Source organism: Ostrea edulis, chromosome 5 (assembly GCF_947568905.1).
Source record: "Ostrea edulis chromosome 5, xbOstEdul1.1, whole genome shotgun sequence".
In the NCBI taxonomy this organism is placed as follows: domain Eukaryota; kingdom Metazoa; phylum Mollusca; class Bivalvia; order Ostreida; family Ostreidae; genus Ostrea; species Ostrea edulis.
Genome location: NC_079168.1, coordinates 3,187,276 through 3,194,893, shown reverse-complemented (window position 1 = coordinate 3,194,893; position 7,618 = coordinate 3,187,276). Strand labels below are relative to the sequence as shown.

The window sequence follows — 7,618 nt, the reverse complement described above, 5'->3', positions numbered from 1 at the left end:
GAGAGTAAAGAAAGAATGTGCTACACGGGCAGATGAAAACAAGCGGTATTCTCGCGAGATTATACTTACTTGGGTGAAACGTCACCAATAGATAATATATTTCCGGAATAATTGTTGGCGTATAATACGCCATATTCAAATTCGAAAAATTAATCTTAATAAAATATTTTCTAATAGATATAAAATACCTTACATATCCAATTACATGACAAATTTGGCTAGGTACATTTGGAATGAAATTACACGGTATTTTTGGTAGGCTTCATATCAGAGACATATATTATTTTAGGGCTAATATTGACTATAAATCAAAATTATTTTTTTTTCAATACAATATGCAAGAAAGTTGCCAGAAATTTTACTGAACTTCCATTTTTGTTGCACATAAGAATCTTAAGAGCATCAGACAGACAGATGGCGTGGGTTTTTTTTTCTGAAGGGGGGGGGGGGGGGGGGTAGCAGAGGATAACTCGCGGTCGTCTAAAATTCTTGACTATCAAACGAAAATAAAAAGGGGTCCAAAAAATCCATAACAGATGTTCTCTATTCCAAACTTCAACACCATACATGTAAAGAAGGGGGCGGATTCATCCTACCATGCAATGTAAGGGGGGGGGGGGGGGGGGGGGGGGTGTTCAGCCAGTATATCATAATTCGCAAGGGATGATAATTTACTATGCTTGTGAATATAATGGAAAATTCAACTTTATCAAAGTTAAAAGTATCCCGTCTCTGATTTAAAGCGCATGAGAGTAAAGGATATCAAATTGGAATGGGACGGTGGTAAAACGGATTTCTTTTAGATCCAGTGGTACGGTATGTATTAATATCTCACCAGAGCTCATAGAATGTAGAACTGACTTCATAATGACTTATGAAGATGATCGGTGGGGAAATAACATATTCTGGTGATATTACTGGTTATACAGGTATATATTTTGTAGACAGTGGAGGGGTGGTGGTGTGTACACAACATCTGTACACGTACACTACCCACTTCACGTGTCTGTGCATTATGCAAGCACTAGTGTTTGCAAACCTTTATAAGACACATGAAAGACTGCATTGAAGATAATGGCAGAGATGTCACTTAGGATCAACAAGCTCCACTTTTAATTTGGTGTCTGTGCATCAAATAAAGTATTTCTCAACTCCCACAAAATCTTTAAAGAAGAACACTATAACAAGAAATGGGAGATGTCTCTCATTATTCCATGGAAATAATTGTCATTAACACTATATTCTTTTAGCCCCTTAACTGGCCCTGTGAAATGCAGAACCTCTACCCTTGCCCTTGGTGACTAGGTATACAGACTGTTGAATAGCAGTTGACCTTTGCTGTTCACTACAACAACCTTTTTCAAGACCACCAATTCTTTTAACACAACTTCCAAGAAATGCAATAAAATGGGAAAGTCTAACAGATTGAAACACACAAGAGTCAATGTACTATAATCATGATTTTATGCTTGTTTATAAGGAACTCCTTGAAAGAAATTAAAAATATTTTTAATATTTATGATCAAGATTCCTTATAGCCAATATTCTTTCAAGCTTAACAAGGTTATTATGATGTGCATTGAAAATAGTTATTCTTAAAGGGGCATTAGCTGCCATTTTGATACCAAAAAATTAATTAAATGGCTCCATATCATACATGTATATTTCAGTGATAACACCAGTATTTAATTATTTCCAACACCTTTTAACCCCCAAAACAGGCACATTAATGTGTATGAATATCACATGAATTTTGGTAATTAAATGATTATTGTCTTGCAAGACAATAATTCGTCCTTATGTATTTCTATACACTAAAAGTGACAATCTATTGTCGTTTTATTAGGTTTCTCATGTTTTTGTACAAAATAAATATTATTATTAGGCATTAATATATATTCTTATTGAGAGATTTTGAATAAAAAGGTTGCCATCACTTTCACAGCTAATGCCCCTTTGACAAACTACATAGCATATCATAATTAACTTGCTGTTAATGAATATGTAACTCTTAAATTAGGTTAAGAGAATTTGATACCAAAGTGCAGAATATTATATTGTAAAATGTACAAAGGTGCAGCCTTGAAATTTATTAAACATAACAATATGATTTCACAAAGTGTATTAATCAGTAATGGACAGTATCACTTATACCCTTCATAAATGTATTTTAACATAATGCATTTAGTACTACTGTGTGCTTGATTATTTTTCAACCCCATGTAAATAATGAATTACATTCAAGGGCAACAACTCTTCTAGACACATATTCTGTTCTGAACACAATCTCTTCCATAGTCATAAGATATACATCATCATTTAAACTAATGTGTTAACATGTGCATACCATAGGAAAAGATTTCACACATCATAACCTATTATCCAATGTGGAGATGTACATGGACTCCAAAGTTTAGATATTGTATGTCTAAAAATATGTTCATTTGAAATATTAATAAGTACAAATGTACAATGTCAGCTACAATATGAGTTGAGGATTTTTTTCAAGTTTTTCATAGCAAAATCATGATGGTATGTAAATCTATCCAAATACATAAGGGTCTTAGTACAGTTTCCAGCACATCCATTCATATTCCTGGTCATCCTATCTCCAACAATCTAGACATTACTTAGTTCTCTCCATGCCAAAAACACATAGGACCGAGACTCTCTCCAATCCACTCTGTTCTATTGCTACCATCTTGATCTCATTCAAGTTTCTCCATTCTGCAATCTTTCTTTCTGCTTCTACTGTTCCTCTCCAGGTTGTTTTCGGTCTCTTAAATGCCCTCTTCCCTTCTGGTGTCCAACCCAACGCCATCTCACTGTCATTGTCACCTCCCCTCCATAGCACGTGTCCTATATAGTTCCATCACCGTCTCCTCAGCTCATTGTTTATTGCATTGATGTCAGTCCTGGCTGCCACTTCCTGTTTTCCATAATTTTCTGCTACTTTATCCCCAGAATCCTCTGCAAGCATCTGATATGGTAAGCATCTATTGACTTTTCACCTATTCACCTTCCAAGACATGGACATGCAAAATTTCTGAAAAAATAAATGCAAATATACCCTATGATAAATTTTAAATACATGCGTCTTAAACAGTACAAGAGGCCAAAGAGCCACATCGCTCAACGGAGTCACCTTGGCCCTGTCATTGTACAGCTGTTGTGATTTTAAAAAGATTTCAGTCTTTATTCCTATGAAAAATGTTGATCCCATATTGTGGCCCCAGCCTACATGAGCCCCAAAGGATCACAACATTACTGAAAATGAATTCACATTACACAGAAATGCCCCAACACCGCCTCAACACCAATATGATCGACAAGATCTTGCTGTTCTGGATAAGACCAAGGTCACAAGGTTAATCATGGTACATGCATGATACAAAAGATCTTGAGATAAGAAATCTATATACAAAATATGAAAGCTCTGTCTTAAATAGTTGAGATATTGAATAGGTCAGATTTTTATTAAAAGTAGGTCAAACTTCCAGGTCAAAGTCACAAGATCGAACACTGTTGCATCACATGAAAGAACTTTTCGTAAAAAATGTATATACAAAATATAACAGCCCTAGCTTAAATAGTTAATATTTTTCATTAGATAATCAAATGTAATTTCATAAGTTTAATATATTTGGTTTGCTAAAACTGACCGAAATATCTTCAGTACCTACCAGAGGGTCACAGTTCTATAACATAGCTTGATTATTGGAGACAGACCTCTTAATACAAATACCTGGACAGATTAAGAATAAAAGGTAGCTGGACATTACCTGAGCCCAGGAAGCAGAGTGGACAGGTGTTAATAAGCATAGGCAGGGACCAGAGATGACCAGTGTACCTGTTATTGTTATGAAAACATCACTAACCCACTCTCAAATGTTTATTCAACAGTTAAAATGAAGATTGATGAAACAATACTTATACTAAGGTAGTTCTTGTTAAATTAAGGAATTTGAACAGAAACTTTTACATCTCCCCAATATTCAACAGTCATTTGTACATTATTTATGTAATATGACTTATAAGTATATTATATATACCAAACAATTTTCAATCGACCAGTATTAACCAGTTTCAACCAGTATTGACCACCGGCCTCATATCGACCACTTTTTTGCCAACCCTGCCCCGGGCATAGACATATAACAGATATGTTATCCGTTATATGTCTATGTGAATACATACTGCAACTTTGCATTCTGAACAATTAAACATACACATTATATAATTATACAAGTCCATATTGCTCTTTTTCCAGCCAATTGTGCATTTACTAGTTCTGGTATACATGTTATAACTGATGAATTTGATTACATCCCTCGGGCCCCCCATTTTCATCTTAACACTTTAGCTCCCCTCTACCCCCCCCCCCCCCCCCCCCCCCCCCCCCCCCCCCCCCCCCCAAATCAATGTCTACTTTCCGATTATTTGTTGGGGGTTGGACGAAAATACAATGATCATTTCGATGTAATGGAATTGTGAAACCAGTAGGATAATTTGGTTCAGACAGTGAGTTTTGCATTTCATTCATGCATAGAATAGCCCTACTTACCTGATCTCACCTCTGATATGTCCAGGGATCTATGTTTGCCCTACTTTCAGTTTTCTATTCTTCATGGGATTTATGCGATTAATCGTTGTACATTATTTTCACTGGTCTACATAACGGTAAGAAATAAATAAAGAAGTTTTTCCTTCAACGTATCCGCTTCGTTTGTTTATTGCCGCCATTGCGCACTAGCATTCCGGATAAATACTAACTACCGGATACGTCTCTTTCATTTCGCTCATTTCCGCGCGAGACCATGGGTTGTTTTCATCTGCCCGTGTAGCACATTCGTAAAGAAAAAGTTGCGTCAGAGGCGTTCCGATATAACGTAAACAAAATATTTTCCCGAAACGGCGAAAGTGAAAGTACACGGAAAAGGTAAAACGATTAGACCACAGAGTTTTGACACAATGTGAGCAAATTGGTATATATAGTACACTATTGTATCATGTAGTTATAATGTTTAATTGTTAATTTGTATATGCCCCCTGAGGGCCCTTGATTGGTGAATAAATAGATTTACACTATTATACAGTATACTATATATAACAATAGCCGTGTTTCGAGTTACTCCGGAACACCCGGGATTTTTCGTATTTAGCCACGCCGGTCACGTGATATGAGCAAAATGTTCCACAGGGGTACTTCCGGTTAATTTTGTTTACACTGGTAACAAAATTGTTTTTGACAAAATATAGATTTTGCGGCACAAACTGTCGCAAATCAGATAAAGGATAGCAAGGGATATATATTTACTTGGGAAGATGTCAAAGTTTACCTTTTCCCAAACCCGGGATAAGCGTTCACGCAGAGGAAACGATGGTGTCATTTGTGTAGAAAACCACGAGCAGCCGAAATTGAGTGCGATTATTACATTCCGTGAAAGCTGAACCAACAAAGAAACATCATTGTTCTAGCCAGTTTGCTTATATTAACTTTTAGGAAAACCAAGAGGTTTGTACTGACTCTTAAAATTATAATATAGACTGTGCAAAATCTTGTCAATCTTTAAGAATAGGTATACTTGTACCCTCAGCCACATCTGAGCAGTGTATGTATTTTACAACGGTGTTCATATGACATTAAATAGATAATTTCAATTATGAACTTATGGTTCAGGCTCATAAAAATTATGAAGCAATTTCACAAGGGAGTGAGAGGGGGGGGGGGGGGGGTATATATATCTGCCAATGAAATAAAATATGAGAACACCAGATAATATATCCCTACGGATCTATACTAGAATTTGCATGATCATTTATTCAAGCTCCATACTGATGGTTCATTCACTGCAAAATTTTGAATTATATCAAAGAACATTGATCTTTTCTCCAACTTTTAATACCAATCAAGCACAGGCAATATGCATCGCTTGGGGTCGAATTTACTATTAAAGAGTACTCTTTAATAGTAAATTCGAACACAAGTGATGCATATTGCCTGTGCAATCAAGGTACTTTACATGTACATCAGATATGTACATTTCCACTCAAACCACTTGTATACAAGAATGGAACCAGCTGAACATGAGCCATGTTATATATTATATATTTGCTCTCCTACCCCTTTGATTCAGTACTGTGTAAGGAAATATACTATTGAGTATATATATTTTTTAAAAAGAATAACAAAGAACAACAATTTTCATTCATATTTTATTCAACATATATATACACAGGTTGATAACAATGGCTGATCTGCATATAATGACTGCTAGTTATTGGCTGGTATGCAGTGAAAGGGAGCTAAAAAGGAGTAAAAAGTTCATATCAGCCAGGTGAGAATTAATTTCTTCTTTTTTGTGTGTTATACATATGTAATTCTTTTCTATTGCTGCTTCAAATCTTGTGTATTTGAAAATTTTCAGTCTAATATTTGGCAATGTTATAGGTAGTGTGGTTTAAATAAACCAGTGTTAAGGAATATCCAGTAATGACATGACGTCATGAGAGTTTGGTATACCGACATTCAGATGATTAATGATGAAACTGAAGACCTCAAGTGAAAGGCATGGAAAATTATCCTGTTCCCATTAACCTGAAAAAGAGGAGGGATGCCACAATATTGATAATAGACTTTTGTCAATTTGAGAAGCAAAGATGTAAAAAATAAAATAAAATAAATAAATAATGCTGAAATTATAATTCATGTATTTGTTAAAAATACTGTTCACTGTACATACATGTATATTTTTTTAACTTATTTGGAAATACATGAAGTAATTCATATTAAAACTGAATGTATGAGTTTTCATGATTTTTATCAATAAAGCTTACCATATTTATTGTACATATATCTGATTTCCCCTATACATTGTAGTCATATGAAAGCTTGCTTGCATTCAGAGATCTGACATCATGTATAAAGCCGAGTTAAACAACTTCAAAATCTACCCAACATGTTTTAAATGAAGAGAAAAGATTCTTCCTAATTTCTTTTTTTTTTCAATTTTGTTCATAAATTTATATTTAAAAGTCAATTCACCTTTTTCAAACTTTTGATGCATATGACGGATTTCCTCTGTATTGCTATATCTATCAGGCCCAGCACAATCTCTATATTTAGCTATATAGTTTTATAAAGCTATTTCAAACAGCTTCATTAAGCTAGTTTCGATTAAATTTCTTAAGTGCAATGACACATAACAATATACATGTACTTTGAACTAACCACAACACTATTCTAGGTATAGATCATATGTCATTTTAAGAATTTTCATGAAAAGAGAATTTCTTTTGTATTGATAACTGTCCACTGCCTTATGTGTGTCGAAGCTTTGATAAGTATATGATGACTTTACAATGTGGAATCTGTAACAACTTAATAATCCTAAACATTTGACAATTTTGAATCAAAATTCTTCCTAAGGTACATAGTTTAAGAAGCTTTTTTTGTTTACAGTGTGTTGTTTCAAGTACAAGGATGAAATATTTTCACTTAGAAATTCAATTTTTATGCTTTAAAAATATATTTGATAGAAGATTTGAAATAGTTATATCAAGCAATTTCAATTAGCTTTAAAAAGCTATATAGCTTGATTAGCATATTTATATAGCT

General features: G+C 34.3%; 1 protein-coding gene and 2 long non-coding RNA genes across 4 annotated transcripts in view; 1 reads left to right on the top strand and 2 right to left on the bottom strand.

Annotated features, from left to right (window-relative positions):
• Window positions 1–2,075: 2,075 nt before the first annotated feature.
• Window positions 2,076–4,703, bottom strand: LOC125649147 (uncharacterized). Its single transcript, XR_007360603.2, has 2 exons — window positions 4,565–4,703; window positions 2,076–3,046 (listed from the first exon to the last, which is right to left on the bottom strand). It is a non-coding gene; the product is annotated as an uncharacterized LOC125649147 (long non-coding RNA).
• A 115-nt stretch (window positions 4,704–4,818) lies between these two features.
• LOC125649146 (flap endonuclease GEN homolog 1-like) overlaps window positions 4,819–7,618 on the top strand; it is a 23,521-nt gene continuing 20,721 nt past the window's right edge. For both annotated transcript variants that reach the window (XM_056167036.1, XM_048876400.2), the window contains exon 1: window positions 4,819–4,939. The gene's annotated coding sequence lies outside the window, so the exon portion shown is untranslated. The remainder of the gene's footprint in view (window positions 4,940–7,618) is intronic.
• The window catches only part of LOC130055207 (uncharacterized), a 3,299-nt gene continuing 1,883 nt past the window's right edge, over window positions 6,203–7,618 (bottom strand). Inside the window, exon 2 of the long non-coding RNA XR_008803494.1 lies at window positions 6,203–6,598. This is a non-coding gene — a long non-coding RNA (uncharacterized LOC130055207). The remainder of the gene's footprint in view (window positions 6,599–7,618) is intronic.